General features: G+C 37.9%; 1 protein-coding gene across 1 annotated transcript in view; it reads right to left on the bottom strand.

Moving 5' to 3' along the window:
- The window catches only part of SGCZ (sarcoglycan zeta), a 1125109-nt gene that overhangs the window by 1015857 nt on the left and 88520 nt on the right, over nucleotides 1-20732 (bottom strand). The gene's annotated exons all lie outside the window — the stretch shown is intronic.

Here is a 20732-nt window from a genome sequence, read left to right as displayed (position 1 = left end):
AAGAAAGGAAGGGGGTAGACTGGAAGAAGGTTAGAAAGAGAGGAGACTGCACATGTAGGTGGGGGCAGAGTATAAATGGCCTTGACCTTACTAACTTTTCCATTTCTATTATGAAAGCAGTTTTTAAGTAGGAAGGATACTTCATCGAAATTGCCCTTTAAAAGATAATTCTTGTTGTGATCTAGGAGATGAATGGAAATGGGGTAGAGGGTGCTGAGGCAGAAGACCAAAAAACTGGTCAGAACTATTGTAATAAGCCACTCAAAAGACAGGGAGTGCTTTGATTTCAATGTGAAAAGGAACGAAGCCACTCTAAGTATGTTGAAAGTAGGCCTTTCTCGTTGCATCTGTTATTACCAGGATGGGATGAAAAAAGAATGTTTATCTTTGAAGAGTAAATAAACCTTGGCAGGGAAGAATTTCATATTGTGGCAATGGAGCTTATGAAGCTTAATTATTGAAATGGTTCACTGCAAGCCACCGATGGGGCACAAATGTTTCAGTTCTGAAGACGTCAGTTCCGAACTAGATGGATAATGTTTGCAATGCCAGGGCAGATTTTCCGGCCACGGATGGCCATGGCTTAATTCAGAATGGGAAAGAATTTCAAAATAAGCATTCTCAAAACCCCCAATACTGGAATAGTCTATTTACTTGAAGAGTTCCTCTTCAATTGAAGAAGCGAGTGCCAAAATACCATCCAAGCTCCTGATTCCTCTGCCAATTCTGCCTAGTTTTGTGGCTGTGCAGTCGCTCCCGTGCCAACCTAATTTTTAAAATTATGATGAGGTCTGAACACTGGAAATGCCAGAGGGGGAAAATAAGATCAAACAATGTGATTGCATTTTAGTTCAAATTCGTTCATTACCTAGGCAAGACAAGGCAATTAAAGTCTTTACAAAAAAGAAGAAGAAGAAGAAGAAGAAGAAGAAGAAGAAGAAAAAGAACTTTTTATATGCTTTTAGAACTTTCTTATAAGCATTTATATGAAAGAAATTCTTAAGTTTTGCTTCTAAAAGAAACCAATACCAAATTTCATTCCATGATGTAATACATTATGCCAATAAATTCTGAAAAAAAACAGTATAGGTATAAAGAGAGGAAATATTAAGTATCATACATAGGAATAGTTGCTTTAAAGAAGCACACTCAAACTTAGTATTTTATGCAAGTTATGAAAAATGAAGAATATACAGAGATTTATATTCATTCTATGGATGTTGATTCTTTAACATCTTTCTTGTTTGGAAAGATCCCCCCCCCTTTTGTAACTCAATTAAGTCTTTAGAAATCCCTATCAATAAAATGAATAGATGATCCACTTACAAAGGAAAAATAACATTTTCTTTTGAGTGAATAGGAAAGACTATCTGCATATTATTGCTGGGTTTTGTTGTAAGATTTTGAAACAACTGATTTCTCTCTGCCTCTCCACATTTATCCTCCCTTTTATACATTGAGACCCCAACCCCTCTGCCCGGAGCCCCAGGGTTCCCAACATACCCAGCATGTTCAGGCCACTTTTCTGTTGTTTGTGCTATTTTTCTGAGTAAAATGGTGCCTTCCATTTGGAAAAATCTTAGTCGTCACAAAAACAGATTAAAAATTAACTCCATGTAAACCTTCCTGATCTCACCAAGAAGAATCATTACTTTCTTCTTTATGTTCCCACTAACCTTCCTCCTGTATTCTAGATTTACAAGGTTCATAAATAGATAAGCGCAAAATACCATGTTTTACTTTGCTATATATTCTTAAATTCTCCAATACACTCTTACAGGATCTCAAGGAAATAGATGATAGAAAATAGAGATATAGATAGGGAATATATAATAACATTGATATTTGTTACACACACATATAAACTCACATTTAATTCATAATAGATGATTATTCATTACCATCATGTGCCATTTCCATATTGTTTGTACTATAATCGGTTACTGAAAAAATAGATGATGATTGAGTAAAGTAGATGAATTAACATAGTGCTAGTGTTATCAAAATATCTTAAGATTTTACATGCCTAATAGCTAAAAGTATCAAATTCATAGGATTTTTTTCTCTGCACCGATCTGATATTTAGGAACAAGTTCCAAATGCATCGATTTACTAAAGTCTATCCTATTTATTATTTCATAGAAGAAAAAAATATGTTGAAAAGCAACTTTTCTGTTCATGAATCTACTGCCCTCACTGATCATCGATCGGTAGGTCGCTGAGCAGGGCAAAGCAGTGGGAACGCGAACAGGAGTAAGACTAGATCCCCTGCCCTCAAAGAGTTGTTGGCACATGGCGCAGACAGGAACAAGAACAGATAAATGCAGTAAACAGGATTTGACATTAAAACGGAGGTTAAGTACAGAGTATAATGAGAGTGCAAGGGTGACAATGGCAAATTCCACCTGAGAATCATAGAAAAGTTCCAGTGTGGAATTCACCAGGAAAATGGGACAAGAAGGGCTTGGCAGGAAGAGGGAGCAATGTACAAAGGCTGAGAGCCTTGACAATCAAGACTTATTCAGGAACCTGCCTGAGCTTAAGGATGGTTGAAGCATAAGGCGTAAGTGGGAAGAAACCAGGAAGGACACAGGGTTGGAAAAGGAGACAGAGGCCAGATCTCCATAGGCTCCAGCTATTTGGACTGTGTCATGTGGGGCGGAAATGGAGACTGAGACATGGAGCAGAGTCCAGAGGTGGGGCTAGGATTAGGAGCTGAAGGAGAGATCCCGTCAGTAGTTCTTTGGCATCCCATTCACATCTCTGGACACATTTTAATCCTATGCGTAATTCAAAATTCCACACATTATGTCATTTTAAAGATTGATTGGAATGCACAGGACTAAAAGGATAGCACTCCATTTTAAGACTAACTTTTTTATTTACATCACCTACTAAATGCTGACCATGAATCAGACCCCATTTTAAGAAGTTTGTAGGGTTGTCAAAGATGTACGAAGCACAGCCACCGTCCTCTGAAACCTCTTACACCTTACACAAATGGAGAGGGAGAAATGCACACACACACACACACACACACACACACACACACACATATATATATATGATTTGCTATATATAAAATCAAAATAAAGCATGTCAGGATAGGTGTTATAGCACAGTTACAATTGGTATGAGACAGCAGTTGGCAGAGAAATCTTGTTAAGTACCACTCTGTACCCTGAATAAACATTTGGAATTTGAATAAATAACCCTGGGCTTACTAGACCAGATGTGGAGAGCAGTTCTGAAGCAATTGCTAAATCTGAATTCTTCCTTGGGAATTGTGTTATACGGGGTCAGAGAAATGATATGTTTTCTTCCCACACATAGAACTTTCACAAATATTCTTATGAATTGATAAAATAAAACAGGCTTTTGCTATCATGCAATATTTATATTTATATATTATCTGCACTTCTTGGCTATTTAAATAAGTTTAAGATAACCGAAAGAAAGGAAATGGTAAACCACATGCAATTCATTTATAAAAGCCTCACATACTGTATATAGAAACGATACTCAATATTTGGAAGAGAATTCAATATTCAATGTTAATGTTATCAACAGAGGAAAAAAATAGAAATTTAAAAATAGAGAAACCCAAAAGAATCCAACTTATACATTCTCAATTTTGACATGTAGTGTTTCAAACTTTACAATTCTTTAATACAGCTATTTATATTCTGTTTCCTTCCTAAATTTAACTAAGCTCTTCCCATGTGACACTCAGGATGTTGACCTATAAAACAAAAAGAAATTCCTAAGTATATAGTATGGAAATGATAGAGATTCATGACACAATAGGCCATTATCCAGGCTGAAAATAAATTGGTTTTCTTTAAGAAAAAAAAAAAAAAAAACACCTTTTTTAAAGATATTATGTGCTGGGTTCTGCCTGCTGTCTTTCCTCCGTCAATCCCTTTAGAGTTAAACTAAGTTTCAGAGTTTGGAATCCATCTCATCTATTGATAAAAGAAGTTATTTTCAATAACCTCCAACCTACCTGTGATCTAGTTCAGCTAGGTTGAGGCCTTGCTTGCTCTCAAAATGGAAAATGCCTTCCTTTTCCAAAAGCCAGGAGCCATTTCACATACTTTGAGACTGGGAGCCCCATCGTACTCCCAATACCTTCCCTGTGAGGAATTAAATTTTGCTTCTGATCTCCAGTCCTGTGCCCGAGACCCTACTGCCGGAGATACACATTCCTTCCACAGATGTTTTTCAGACCTGCCTGTCTGGATCTCTCCACACCATCTGTCCCAGGATTCCCCATCACTATGCTCTGACCATCTCTCCAGATTCTCTCATCTGTCCTCGGAGCTCTGACACCAACCACTTTTCTGCACTCCCTCTCACTGCCAATGCCAATACTGAATTTTATCTGAGCCCTGTGATCCTGAAAAACAGTGAAAAAAAAAAAATCCTCCTATCCTTTGTGTTCTGAGAAATGGCTCCCGGCAAAAACAAATAAACAAAAGAAAAACAAACACCCTTCCAGATATAACTTAGATAAAACTCATGGGTACCCTTGCTCACCTGTGTCAAGAGCAGACACATACCCTGCAAAATATCCATTCTTTGCCCCATGAATGACTAGCTATCAATCAGAACAAAATGCTTGTTAACCAAACGTTTGCTAAGATTCTCTCTCTCCCCTAACCCCCTAAACTTTGGGCCACTCTCAGTGTGAGCCAGCAGACAACCTTCTTTCACAGCCGTTCTGGAAAATAAGCTTGACCTCAGAGTAAAGCACCCACCACCATCTCTCACTCACATTCCCAAACCTCATTCTTTCAAGGTTTGCTTCCTTCTCTCTATAAAAGAAAACCCCTTTCGGCCTAACGCTTGAGACACTAGAAGACCTTGTTGGAGCAGCCTCCCAACTGCCATATCCCTTCCCGCTCTCTGGAGTAATCCTTTTGAAGTCTTGCCTTAGTTAAGTCCAAACTTTTTTTTCTTTTTAATTTAAATTCAAGTTAGTTAAGACACAGTGTAGTATTGGTTTCAGGATTAGAACCCAGTGATTCATCACTTACATATAACACCCAGTGCTCATCCCAACAAGTACCCTCCCTAATGCCTGTCACCCATTTAGCCCATCCCCCCCCACCTCCCCTCCAGCAACCCTTAGTTTGTTCTCTGTATTTAAGAATTTCTTATTGTTAGCCTCCCTGTTTTTATCTTATTTTTCCTTCCCTTCCCCTACGTTCATCTGTTGTGTTTACCAAATTCCATATAGGAGTAAAATCATGATATCTGTCTCTGACTTACTTATTTTGCTTAGCATCCATCCACATTGTTGCAAATGGCAAGACTTCATTCTTTTTGATTGCTAGGTAGTATTCCAAGGTGTGTGTGTGTGTGTGTGTGTGTGTGTGTGTGTGTGTGTGTCTACACACAACATCTTCTTTATCCATTCATCAGACTTTTTTTTTAATTCATTACAGACCAGTGAGCTTTCTGCCTGCATAACTCAAATAGCTGGACTTCTTCCTCTTGCCTAGAGCAGTTCTTGTCTCCCCTCCCACATTTAGGCACATTCTCTCATGACCACACCCAACTTCAAGTCCCTAGATGCTTCCACTCTTTCTTGCAAAGCTTACAGACAACACAAATATGCAATGGTTTTCTTATCTTCAAATTCATTCATTTATTTTTTTAAATTTTTTCAATGTTTATTTATGTTTGAGAGAGAGAGAGAGACAGAGCACGAGCAGTTGGAGGGGCAGAGAGAGAGAGGGAGACACAGAATCCCAATCAGGCTCCAGGGTCTGAGCTGTCAGCACAGAGTCCCATGTACCAAACTCACATACCATGAGATCACGACCTGAGTTGAAGTCGGATGCTTAACTGACTGAGCCACCCAGGCTCCCCATAAAATTCATTTAATTCATAATATCTTTCAGTAGTTAAAAACCTAAAAGCAACATCTAGATTGTTTTTTATCTAATATTCTTCCAAGATGCCCAAATACCATTGCCAACAAATGTCCTCTCATATCTCACACATCCAAAATGGAAGCCTTGAAGACTTAAAGGAATTTGTCAAAAGCTCACAAGGAAAGAAACAATATGATTTACAAAGTGTTTATTACTTGAGACGTGTGCTTGATCACAAGCTGTGCGTAAGGACAGCATCATTTAAAGATTTTTAAAGCATTAAGGTCACAGTACTCAATTCTGGTAAATTCAGAGATGTGTTTTTTTTTTTTTTTAAATATTACAGTTCTTTGAAATTTTTTGTTTTTTTTTTTAATTTTTTTTTCATCGTTTATTTATTTTTGGGACAGAGAGAGACAGAGCATGAACGGGGGAGGGGCAGAGAGAGAGGGAGACACAGAACGGAAACAGGCTCCAGGCTCTGAGCCATCAGCCCAGAGCCTGACGCGGGGCTCGAACTCACGGACCGCGAGATCGTGACCTGGTTGAAGTCGGACGCTTAACCGACTGCGCCACCCAGGCGCCCCTTTGAAATTTTTTGTAGAAACGCATAGATTGTGTCATTCTCTTTGCAGGAAGTTGCTATGCTTCACCGCGCACAGGAAAGAAACTGAGGGGCACTGTGACGTGTATCTGCTGTGTCCTCAGCCACAATGGAGACCTGTTTTAGGGAGTTGGGTAAATTATACTCCCATGCATTCATATATGCATACATACATGCATATATTTAGTAATGTCAGTATTTAAAAAAAAAATTTAACGCTTATTTATTTTTGAGAGACAGAGAGAGACATAGAGTGCAAGCGGGGTAGGGGCTGAGAGAGAGGGAGACACAGAATCTGAAGCAGGCTCTGAAGCAGGCTCCAGCCTCTGGGTCTAGGCTGTCAGCACAGAGCCCAACACGGGGCTGGAACCCACCAACCGTCAGATCCTTGACCTGAGCCAAAGTCATAGGCTTAACGGACTGAGCCATCCGGGCGCCCCTAGTAATCTCAGTATTTTGAAATGACACTAGTTATGCATCCTGTATGACTAATTAGGCCAAAAGCGTGAGTCCTTCTGTCCTCTCCTAATCATCCATGCGACATACTTTGGTCAATTTGGGTATTATCTGAAATGGTATTTGAGGCCTTTCTTTACAAGGAGATTTTAGCAATTCCCAAAGGAATGTGTTGCATCTCTCCCTCCACATCTTCCTGCTTTTAAAGGCCCCTGCGGTGCTGCAAACACTAAGCCGGCACAATCATGGCCCTGGAGTGGTGGGGGAGTGGCCAAGCAGCCACTCATCATCATCAGGATTACAATTTAGAGTAAGCGCCCTGTCCCGAAGGACCCCTGGAAACACTAGGTTGTAGCTTCAGCGCTTTGAACCAAGCTCCACATGCCCAGGATGCTCAAATTCCAGCAGGTGCAAATCGTAAAGATTAATAAATGCACAGTTACTAAGACAGTGTTCCAATTCTGTAGCAAACACGAAGCACTAACGTTGGGCATCAGCGGTAAACCTACCAATTACAGTGAGCTGCACCGCACTAAATAAACTAAACAGGTTTTGACAATGCTCCTCATCTCAGCAGGTGGACATTCACCTCTTAAAAGAAGTATTTACCTTCAGTTAAAAGATATCTCTGGTTAATTTATTGCAATCGGTTTCCATGATTGTTACTTTAAAAATAAACGATAGAATGTGGTTATGGCAACTCTGATGCAAATATGGAATTCCACTATGGAATACTGTAAATAACTGTAAGCATTATAAGCGGTGAATACGTTCCAGAATTATGCGTGCTGTCTTATGTTTTTGGAATGTTCATCACCTGGATCTACAGCAAGGATCTGAATGACAAAATTATTACTAAATCTGTCAAGCTGAAGGCACTGTATTATTGCTACTTCTTAACACACTCTACAATTATTCACTGAGCACTCACTGTGTGCTAACTGTTGGGCTAGACGTGGGGTTCACCGAGATGAATGACCCTTACAGGGTCACAACTAAGTTACCAATTCTTCCTCAAAATGTGATATGTAATCAAGTTTAGGAAACCCCAAGGTTTTATATCCAAATACTTGAAAATTTATTCCTAAATAATAGCGATGCATTAAATTATTTCTTAACGCCCTCAGGAAGTTCCAAATACATGTACAAGCAGAAAATATCCACTTATTTGTCTGAAACCGATAAAATCAGGACTACTTAAGGTCTTTTTCACATTTAACCAAAAGAAATACCAGGGCGGCTGGGTGGCACACTCAGTTAAGCGTCGGACTTCAGCTCAGATCATGATCTCACAGCTCGTGGGTTTGAGCCCCGTGTCAGGCTCTGTGCTGACAGTTCAGAGCCTGGAGCCTGCTTCGGATTCTGTGTCTCCCTCTCTCTCTGCCCCTCCCCCACTTTCTCTCTCTTTCTCTCTTTCAAAAAATAAGATAAAAACATTAAAAAATGTTTTAAAAATAAATACTGGTTTCTGGGAAACTGGAATTTGCATATAAGCATTGCACTCTCTTTAATTTTTATTGACCAACTGAATAAATACAAGACACTTTCTTTAACTGAAAGCAAATTTTTCATCAATGAATGGTTTCTTCCCAGTTGAAGAACAGTTACATGAACTCCCATTTTAAGATGATCATTTTCGTTAAAAAAAAAAAAGGCAAAAATAAAACACAGATCTAGAAAATGCCATTAAACAAATAACATAGCTTACTGAATTATTTTAAGGCAACAACCTTTGTAACCATCACCCAGGACCAAGAAATATAAGTTTGCCAGCCATCCTGAAAAACCTTTCATTTGGCCCATCCCAATCACCCCTCCTCTTCCCCTCACAAGTAACCACTATCCCAACTTTCATAACAATCCTTTGTGTTTCTTTATACTGTTATCCCCCAAATGTCCCCAGGTACTACAATATAGTATTGTCCATTAAAAAATATATATTTTTCAAGGGGCGCGTGGGTGGCTCAGTTGGTTGAACGTCTGGCTTCGGCTCAGGTCATGATCTCACAGTTTGTGAGTTTGAGCCCCACATTGGGCTCTGTGCTGACAGCTCAGAGCCTGGAGCCCATTTTGGATTCTGTGTCTCCCTCTCTCTCTGCTCCTCCCCTGCTTGTGCTCTCTCTCTCTCTCAAAAATAAATAAATACTAAAAAATTTTAAATATATATATCTATATATATAGATATATATTTCTTTCAAGTCTCTTTTAGTCTATGGGTTTCCCTCACCACCCCCTCATACACATCACCAAAGGCCAAACTCCTGCTTATTCCACAAAGTGAGCCATGAAACTGCCATAGTGAATGGCTGAAACCATCTTGAGAAGAATAAAAATAGTTTCGGTGGGGGTGAAAGACATTTCTCAGCCTGAAAGAGCTGTTAGCCCTACATCTTTTCCATTTTTAATCTTTTCTATTTTATGACAAGACATTAACTAATACCCTTTTATGAAATGAATGGCTTGATGCTAATTACTAGGCAAATCTTTTCATTTGTAATAGAGCTGAGCAATTTAACACCTTCCAGCCACTTCCTAGAACAAATGTATAGTCGTAATTCTTTCCATGCATTGGTGGAAGTACATAAAAGCCCCTGGAAATTGTTCATTTTGCTTACATGAAGCTGTTAACTCAGTTAATTACAAGTCATTGTCTCGCTATTATTTTTTTATACAGTTTCTTTCAACTCAGCCATAATACTTAGCGAGAACCATGCACACTTGGGTGCAGTTAAAGAAAGGAAGAGACTCAAGAATAATTACAGCTGAGATAGGGCATAGTAGAGACCCCATGGTCCTCAAACCCACAGCACCACCTTTTATTTGCCTGTAGATACTGTGTACATAACACCTGCCTTGCGTGGCACACTGTTCTATATTGCCCAAGAAGACATACACCAGCACCCTCTGGAGTTCTGCAATTTGCTTCCCTCTCCAACCAAGTCTTCCCGTTCCTACAGCCCACATCACATGCCACATGGTGGTGTAATAGGGACTGACTGTATGAATGAATGAACGAATGAATGAATGAATGAAAACCAAATGAAGAATTTATATAGACTTTTAAATGACCATTTTAATCCAATTATGCTAATTCAGGAGGGTGGTGTGGGTTTCTCTCCCAATGGTGGCTCAGACTAATGGTCTAACCAGAAGAGTCTAACAATGGCTTTGTTCATAGCCTTTGTAAGTTGGCATAAGTGGTATATTTGAGGGGTTGTGGGGACTATTTGTTAAATATTCACAAACGTTTGAAGCAGTTGTTAAATTATTGGTAGCTTGAAATCAATCATGGTGGATATTTACATCATGGAAATCAGCAAGTACAAACAAGTGACCAATTGGGGCCGTTTTTTGTTTTTTTGGTTTTGTTGTTGTTGTTGTTGTTTGACAGCCTGTTTACCAGAATGCTATCACAAGGCTCTCCTAAAGCTCTGACACAAAATATAAGAAAAGGATTCCTGGGGCACCAGAGTGGCTCAATCGGTTGAGCATCGGACTCTTGATTTTGGCTCAGGTCATGATCCCAGTTTATGAGATGAAGCCCCACATAGGGCTCCTCACAGAGGGTGAAATCTACTTAAGATTCTCTCTCTCCTGCCAACTCACATTCTCTCTCTTTGTGTCTCTCTAAACTAAAAACAAAAAAATTTAAAAAGAAAGAAAAGTATTCCCAGTGTTCCCAACTTCGTAGTCATCTACTCATTACATGCCATTCATTCACGTCTTCCTTCCACACTCTTTTTGTAGATATGTTTTCATCAAGTCTACTTCTTTATCAATTTAATGAGAGTATTAGCCATTTTGTAAATAAGTACTTCTTTTAATAAGTCAAAAATGATTTTCTTAAAATGTCAGTGGATTTGGTCAACAAGCCATGTCCTCCCCGTCTATGCACTTGGTGATTTTATAGCCTTTGGTGAAATCCCTTCTCAGCCTTGGGCTTTTCAGGCTGCAAAAGCCTGTTTATTCAGACTCTCCGCATTTTGCTCTTCTTCCTCTCAGCTCTTTTCTGGACAGATTTCAGTGCAGTCTTTTCTCAAATGCTGCAATCAGAGCCATTTGTGGTATCTCACTTGTAGGAGAAAAATTCTACAACTTTCCCACAACAGCATGATGCCTTTCACTCTTTTGTCCTGATTTATGAGTAATGCCCATTCATTTTAACAAGAACAGCACAGCCAAACAACAGCTCCACAATAAAGATAATAAAATCAGACCATGTCCAAAGGGATGAAGTTTTATGTGGATATATATGAAGCCATATATGGATAACCATATGGTTGAAGTTTCTATTTACTCAGAGTAAGAAAAGAATCTAATTAGATTCTTAATTTTAGACTTATAGAAAAAATGTCCATATCAACGTGTGGAAACCTCTTAATAATGTCACTTTTCTAATATTCCAGCAAAGTTTATTTTTCTAATAAGCCTACTCTCTGACAGTTGTTTCGATTTTGTTATTTAACATTACCAATGACAATAAAAGCATTCTAGAAAATTAATATCAAGAATATCAGGGGGTGCCTGGGTGGCTCAGTTGGTTAAGCATTCAACTTTTGGTTTCAGCTCAGGTCATGATCTCAAAGTGTGTGGGTTTGAGCCCTGCATTGGGCTCCACGCTGCTTGAGATTCTCTCTCTCCCCCTTTCTCTCTCTGCCTTTCTCCTGCTCTCTCTCTCTCTCTCTCAAAATAAAACTAAATAAACTTAAAAAAAAAAAAAGAAAAGAATATCAGGGGCACCTGGGTGGCTCAGTCTGTTAAGTGTCCGACTCTTGGTTTTGGCTCAAGTCATGATCTCACAGTTCAGAGATCAAGCCCACCATCGGGCTCTGGGCTGCCAATGTGCAGCCTGTCTGGAAGTTTCTATCTCTAGTCTCTCTCTCTGCCTCTCCCCCGCTCTCTTTCACTCTCTCAAAATAAATAATAAAACTTAAGAAAAAAAATATCAGATTTGTCAGCTCATCTTTTAAATATATGCTGATTAACATCTATATTATACTTGATTGAGGCAAACTACCGAGGCCAATTAATTATGTGTTTTGCCTTTGTAAAACTATTTCACAAATACCTACACATCTGTTTAAAATCAAGCTTTATTATCTATGTTTATGCTGCCTTTCCCTTAGTGTTTATAAAAAAGAAAAAGAAAATCTTTCTGGTATCAGTTAGAAAACCTTTACTTCCATTTGTAACATCAACTCATAAACATGCCCATGGTATTTAAAGAGAACTGGGTAGTAAGAGTATTAGGTCCTGTTTTTGGTTTTGTTTTTTTTTAACTTCTAATAATTCGTTGATTTTAAATATCCAAACACAAACTAACTTACATGGCCAAGAAACTACCAGAAAATCTAATTTAGACTACATACAGTAAGACATGTTCATGAATAGTCACAATCTGCAAACAGAAGGTCTTACTCAACAAAGCAGTGAGAAGGTGTCTGTACTGAAAATCAGGTGGGTTTTTTTTTCCTTTTGTATAAATAAACACTTTCAATTTTAGCATAGACGTTAAGTAAAAAAAAACAACTTAATACAAACTTTAAAGAATTCTCCATCTACCATGTACTCCTTACATAAAATGTGCAAGATCTAAGCACATGCAGTGAATTCTACATAATATAGGCATGGGCACCAAAAAAGTCCAAATCAGAGTTCACAAGTTATTTTTTATGAAACACTTGTGCTTCACAAAAAGTTACAGATATTCTAAAGACGATGTAAGGAGCAAAATCAGAAAACTCTGTGTAAAAGAAAGGAAAACAAGTATCTTAGAGTTTTTAATATACCAAAACACCTTTGAAACTTTGGTGGGGGATGGGATGCAGTGGGCAAATTCTCCAAAATCTTCGAATATAAACTTTGTTCCGAACATCTTCTCTTTGTTTTTGGAAAAACAATTGTTTCTCAAGGAATACAGTTTTGATTTTTTTTTTTAATGTTTATTTTTGAGAGACCGAGGGAGACAGAGCATGAGCGGGGGAAGGGCAGAGACAAAGGGAGACACAGAATCCGAAGCAGGCTCCAGGCTCTGAGCTGTCAGCACAGAGCCCCACGCGGGGTTCGAAACCACAAACCATGAGATCATGGCCTGAGCTGAAGCTGGATGCTCAACCGACTGAGCCACCCGGGCATATTTAAACTATATTTAAATATAGGAATATGGTTTTGAAATGTGGTCTTTGCAGGAGCTTGTTATTGGTTTGCTAGCAGTTTTGCTCTTCAACTTCTAACTTAGAGTGACTTGGGTTCATTTAGGTATCTTAATATCCAATATGCTCCCCCACATCTAGCTCCCCACAGCTTGCAAGCAAAGAAATAAATCATGTGTAAGTTTACTTCTTGATTTTTGACGCTTTCCAAATTGTAGATGAATTAGGGCTCTCAGCATTCAATTTACCATTTTGTGTGTGTGCACCATTAAGTGGATCAATATATTGCCCTAAAGGCATATATCCTATTTCTAATAATATTTTCTACCTAAAATATTGCTGAACACTTTCAGATAAATAAACAAGTCAGAAAAAGCAGAGTTGCTTAAATTGGATCATTTTAGCTGGTTTTGTATTTTAGTCTAGCTTTTCACTTGAAAAGAGAGCAAAAGAATGATGTAAAATAAAAGATGACATTCTATAATTCTTCCATTCACATTTTCCTAGCACATGAAGGAAACAAAGTAGCCTTGTCAAAAAGATTCAATACCTTATTAAAATGTGTAGACATATGTATACGCTGTTTCTAAATATTTATCAGCTCTAACATATGAAGGAAAATTTGGGGCAAAAAAATGCTTTTTTTGTCTTTAGAGTACATGTGATGGGCCTCTATAAATTCTGATGGCTCTGACGAATTGTGGCACTGTATTTCCATCAGGGAGGGTGAACATGTCAGATAATGTTTAGATTGGGTACACTACCCTACTTCAGATCACAGACCACGATTATTGAAACATTCGTTCCTTCAGTTGTCTACCTCTAACTACTAGCGAGTTGACTGTATGATTCAGTGCTTTAAAGCCATTTGAGAGAGTATCACAGCAACCGGGGGGCTCCACGTGCCCTCCTCTACATATCAGGTCATCACTCTAGCACATTCGGTAACCACAACCATCTCACACACACCTGATTTGTGATGTGGGGTAGGGGGGCGTGGTAGCCAGAGAAGGTTAGAAACGTTTTATACCCTGTGTCTCAGGAGGGAGAACCAAAATGAAGGCTTGCTGAACTTAAAGCATGGAGAATGGAGTTCTAAAGAGAAAAGAAAGTCTAAATCGTGTGATAAGCACATTCCAAGTGGATGAAGCAAATAGTTTTGTATCAGCTCTATTGATTCATCTATTTTTAAACAGATACTTAATGCTGAGTTTAAGCATGACCTAGGCTAAGCATTTTGCTTTTTCTATATATTTCCCTGAGTTTTCCTTTCCTCCTTGACAAATAGGGCAAATTAATATCAATATACACAGGACAGAACATGATGGCCTTTGCTGAGCTTGGCGGCTCTCCAGTTCCTGCTGCTAAACATTATCAGAGAATAAGCATCAAAACCAAATTCCTCTAGTAATTTTAGTAATAAAATTTCCTGAACACAGTTCATATCCTTAATGCTTTCCAAATTCTCAAAAGAAAGGGCTATGGACAACAACATTTATCAAATACTAGAGAGAGAGGAGTATGTCTAGGGGATGTTTTTGAAGCTATGTTTGCACATCAAGCACGCTGTTTTTCTAGATTGTATGTTTGAGCTCAACACACACTCTGAATGTTCCTAATGATGTTATAGTTCATACAATTTATAAGGTCAATTATCCACAACAAAAGTATCTTTGGTATTGTTATGGCTATCGCTTTATAATTTGACATAGCCTGGAAATGACAGTGTGGTAGTCACTGAAGTTTCCTCATGTCCTGTCACTTCTTAAGAGCCACTATCAAAGTCATTACTACTTTACATCTAATTCTGTGCTAGAGTAAGTTATAAAGTGTCTATCTCTCTACTCAGTGCATTAAACGTGGGTGGGCAGACACTTGTTGTAGAGCTTATTTAGGGCTCATAAATAACGTAATGGCTAAGAGGCAGTTTAAAAGCATTCTTAGGCTTGAATCCTGTTTTATGTTGGGCAAATTTAACCTCAATACCTGTATCTATCAGAGGATGACAAATGCTTTCACCCAAGGATTAAGCAAGCTAACACACATTAAGAATTTAGCTTATTAACTATTCAACAAAAACTGGTTGCCAGTTAATAATAATAATAATGATAATGATAACACCAAGAGAAACAAAAATCATCCAAATGATGACTGTGGCATCTTCCTCTCCCATGATGATAATTATGAATATTTACACTTTTTATGAGTAATCACATAATGTATTTCTCCACTGATATTGTTTGGTTCTATAAGTGGGTTCAGAGAGCTTTTTTCTAGTTTAGACAGCACTTCATCTATTATCCAACAGGACAGCTCACTTATCCTGATCAATCCATCCTTATTTCAAAATCCATTCATCTCTATCTTCCCATGATAACCTCAGTGGAAATGAAAACCAGAGTGTAAAATGGAAACAGATACATCGCTGCGGTCTATGCAGTGACAAACTATAGAGACCTTCAATAATGATGGCCACCATGTAATTAATGAGCAACTATTAGATGTCAGGGACTCATAGGTCCACCTCTGCAATGACAAAACTGTGATGACATACACTGTGTGTAGTCAAATTAACTCTGGATGTATCTTAGGTTTTTGTTGGCATCTTTCTTTTGCCCTTACTTCTTGATGTATTTAATTTTCACCCTACTGTACAATCTTGCTTCTAAAATCTTTCCCTTACATGTATTTTAGGCCAAACATTGAAGAATGAATCATGAATGAACTAATTTGAGTTATTACTTACTGATTTATTAAATTAACAAATATTTGAGTGACTTGTCTTTTCCACATGGCCCACACAATGCCAGGGAACGGAACGAGGGGTTGTGGATTCGAACCCAGTTCAGTCTATCTCCCAGCTCATGTCCTTCTTGATAGGGCCTATTGCTTCCACACTGAGTTAGTATTGTAGTCAGTTGACTTAGATAATTCTTGGGGCTTGGGCTATATTACATGTGTGACCTGGAGTTTTGAAAGCACAGAGCACTTGCCCTGATTCATACCTGAAAAAAAATGTCTACATGTCAGGGGTCAGCTGAAGTTTCCTACAGTTGAGGAATAAGGACAGCTTTTTGGAAATCACTGCACTCCCGATGATGACAGATAAAAGAGTGTGATTTTGGTGCTTATTTCTTTAAAAGATGATGTCTAAGAAGGCTTTCTTCAAAGTGAGTACCTCACTGAAAACCACTGAGGAATGTTGAGCTGGGGACATGCATCATCAGCGCCAGCCCCAGGAGAGGCATTGACCACCTCAGGAAAGCTCAGCAGCAAGGACCCTGCAACTGAGTTTCTCAGGAGCTCAGAAATGCTCCCACAAGAACAAGAGTCAGCCTCCGATCTCTGCCAAATTTGGAGGAAAGGAGAACTCCAACGCTGAAGTTTTCGCGGGGTATCACACTGGAATGGACATAGCTATTACAATTACATGAGATGATTCTTTTGACAAGATGACTGGAAGACTTCTGACTGTCTAAGAGTAAGCTGATGGGTCTTGGGATCTAAGATTTTATCCAGGTGTAGGGAAAGAATTTACTCCAGAGCGTCTGGGTAGGTGGGAGGCAGGGGTAATGTTGCTTCTCATTATACTTTGAGAAATCCTGCTCTTTCAACCTAATACTTGAGTCATTTTATGTTACATTTAATATCGGGTATGGTACATTATTATGTTTGTGTTTTTTTAAAGTCTACTTATTTGTTTTGAGAGAGAGAAAGAGAGGAAGAGAGAAAGAGAGTGCAAATGGGGAAAAAGACAGAGAGGGAGAGAGAGAATCCCAAGCAGTCTCCACATTCAGCATGGAGCTCTACACAGGACTTGATCCCACGACCTTGAGATCATGACCTGAGCCAAAATCAAGAGTCAGGAGCTCAACCAACTGGCCACCTAGGCGCCCCTATATTTGATATATTGTGGGGTGGAACCTCTAAAATTGGGAGCCCCTAGAGCCTAAAGAATTTTCCTTTCAGATCATTTTAATTCAGAGTGAATGTGACACTAGAATAGAAGACGGCGAATCTGGAAATTGGCCCCATTCCTGCACTGCTCACAGCACACTACATACCCTGGGCAAGAGATTTCAGATACCCCACCATCTTGTCTAGTCTTATTTTTTTTTTTTTTTAATTTTTTTCAACTTTTATTTATTTATTTATTTTTGGGACAGAGAGAGACAGAGCATGAACGGGGGAGGGGCAGAGAGAGAGGGAGACACAGAATCGGAAACAGGCTCCAGGCTCTGAGCCATCAGCCCAGAGCCCCACGCGGGGCTCGAACTCACGGATCGCGAGATCGTGACCTGGCTGAAGTCGGACGCTTAACCGACTGCGCCACCCAGGCGCCCCTTGTCTAGTCTTATTAAGCAACAATGGTGACTTCCAACATTAAGAAATCACCACACAAAAAAAATGCCATTTTAAATTAGGCTCTTTTACCTAAAATTTTTTTCACTGCATACTAAAAAAATAATATATTGCCAGTTAACCTACAGTGTTTGATAAGGACTTGCTGTCCAAGAGGATTTCATGACAATTTCTTTGCCTTTCCAAGGTACATTTGCAGTTGCTAAGGAACCACATTTCACAGCCATGGCTATCTAGTAATACCATATGTGTATAATGTCAGAATAATTATGTGATAGCTATTGTGAAAACCATAAATCATGAGCATTAGAAATAAGAAAAAAAATTTAATTAGATTGCCTGCTACAACCATAATATAAAGTCTAGTTCTCCAATGAAATAAACGTTCCATCATAACAGGGACCTTCTGTGTTAGTTTAGCTTTCTACCCCCGGCCAGGCACAACTCCGGCACAATAGAAGGTATACAGAAATATCTACTGAAGGAATAAAGGTGTTTCTTCTCACTAGTACTCAAAAGAGAAAAATTATACAAGGCTCAAGCAAGATCATTCTCTTAGGAAAGAAATGACATGCTTTTATGAGAATCATAAGTGGAGATTTTGCAATCATAATGTTCTCATTCACCAATTTTCCAAAGTGTATAGATAATAGCCATATCTTTGGAAATTAGTTGCCATTTTAAACTTGTTTTTGATAAATTACTCCTTTCTGAAAACCGTATCTTATTAAAATAAGGGTACACAGAAAATCTGATTTCTTTAATAACTTAACTACTATGCTTGAGAGGAGAAGAATCAACTCACCTCCATCTCTAGCATAAGGTTGTATTTCCTTATAACCTAGTCACTGTGACTGTTTGTCTATCTGTGGTCACCCATGTGTTTATAGATCTGCGGTCATTTTCTTGACTTATCCAAATATCTGTTTCATTTCGGCTTTCTAAATGAGGTAAAACATCAGTTGCTGGCATTTTAAAGTTGGTGTACTAAAAGGTGATATATAATCAGGCAAATTGAACTCCACAAATGTTTATGTCACAGTTTTTGGCAGAAGCCTAGACTTAAAGTATGCATTTTTATGAATTTGCTCATACATCTTTTTGTTATATACTGCACATCTTCAACAAAATTTGAAAGCTCCTTTTGCTCCTTTTATATCTCAGAGTCACGAATAATTGCTTCATATCCTCAAATATTAACTTCTTACTCAAAATAATGAAGGTACTCCATGGAGCATACTTAAAAGGGGTCCTACAATTTGTTTTTGGAAGTGTTTTTCACTTCAGCAGTGAAGATACATCTAACTTCATCTTTTAAAAGATATATCTAACTTCCCTTAATTTTCAGCGAAGCCAACAATGCTTAGAAAGACACTAATTTTGGTTAAATTTTTACCTAATGTTTTCTGGTCTGCTGTAGCAAGTGTTACCTTAAAGCCCTGATACATTCCATCTGCTGTTTACATTCTCTTCAGTCACTGTGTAATTTTACAAAATAATAGAAATCAAGTTTGTCTAGCATAATAAACCCCTGTGATTTTAGCCCAACTAAATTTTTTTCCTCTGAGTACTTGAAGATGTCTTTATCCCTTTATTTCCAAATGATTGCACAGGGTCACTAGACATCTTTTCATCAGAGGGCACTATTCCTCAAGTCTGGCCATATTTCCTCAGTTCTTTCTGTCTTCTCTCTGAACATTTTCACTCACTCTTTAATATTCCAGAATTCAGACATGTTCCTTATATAGCCTACATCTAACCAATTATTAAATTAGTTGGATCAGTAATGAAACTAATCTAAAACATCACAGAAATTAAATGTTATTCTGATGAGAAACTTTTCACAGAGTTCCAGTGTTATCAGTACCCTCACATTAAAGAGACAACTGTGATGGTGGACTGAGGAAGACATGGGTTTGGGAGGCTACTGACTGCTTTGAAATCCCAGATCTACCATTGAACAAATTTGAACAATCAAGCCACTTAATATTTCTGAACTCCTCTTTACATATAGAATGGAGGACACTAACACCAAACTTTCAGACTGATATGAAGACTAGGTAAAATATTTTTAAAAACATGGCACAGAAATTTCTCTTAATCATAGATGATTAAACACATTTTAATTCTCTCTGCCTCCCCTAAACCCAAATAAGATGAGAAGAAGGAGAATAAAACTGTAGAAACCCCACAGGGGCAAAGACCATGGGCAAGGGGAAAACACCTGACAAGAAATGCCAGATGACAGGACTGGAGGAGTGATAGAAAAGAGAAAAGATTAATTCTGAGTGACTCAAAATAAATCAATAAGAAGGCCACAGAAAACTAAGCAATTGAAAAAACAGAAACAATCACTAACTCCAGGAAAAATAAAAAGTTGTATAAAAATGAAATGCAATCCAAATACAAAATAATGCAAACTTATGCAATGTTTACATATATATAATGATGTAAATGCTTACTAAAGAGTTTAGCTGAAAGAATGTAAAATTACACATGGAAATTACGAATGTAAGAGAAGTAAGTGCTAACCAATTATTTTGGGAAGTCAGTTTTTAAAAAAATCAAGAACTAGTTCTGTAAGTAGTTTATTTTGTTTGTTTGTAGCTGTAGTTCCGTAATTTTGTTTGCTTGTTTTGTTTTCCGTATATGAAGACAATACTAAAAGAAATATCTAATAAGGTTGAAAATAATCTCTGGGATGAGGAGTAGAACAAGTGTTCTACAAGTGCATTAAAACCTTGTAGTACTATTTTTCTTTTAAATTATGTATGAATTATTTTTAAAAATACATAAAGAAGCATCCAAAAAATGTATGATAGTCTCTCTGACTTATTGCTCAATATTTTTTTATTAGCATTCTAATACATATCATTTGTCAGGTTACCATTAAGTTCATATAATTAAGCAAAACCATATAGCAGTATAAAGAAATGCAATTAATCATTTCCTAAATCAAGCCCTAACACAGATTCTCTTGAAAATAAAATGCCAAGTGTCTCTCAAGGATAACTTACATTTTAGGTGTTGAAAACTAGAATGGATATTCAGTGTACTTGGTCTAGATCATCTTGAAGTTGTCTTCTAATACTTAGATCTAAGGTAGTATAAGTCATTCAAAATACACATTTATTATTAATAAGCAAAACAGTATGGCTACTACATTAATACTGTTGGTAGAGAAATAATGTAAAACCTAAATCATCTAAAACCCTTGAGAACCAGATTTCACCACCAACACACCCTATCTTCCTCATCTCCTGACTTATCTCATCC

This window comes from Herpailurus yagouaroundi, unplaced genomic scaffold, assembly GCF_014898765.1.
Source record: "Herpailurus yagouaroundi ecotype Mexico unplaced genomic scaffold, PumYag 181, whole genome shotgun sequence".
NCBI classification, from domain to species: domain Eukaryota; kingdom Metazoa; phylum Chordata; class Mammalia; order Carnivora; family Felidae; genus Herpailurus; species Herpailurus yagouaroundi.
Note: the sequence above shows the minus strand (reverse complement) of the source record. Positions and strands in the feature narration are given on the sequence as shown.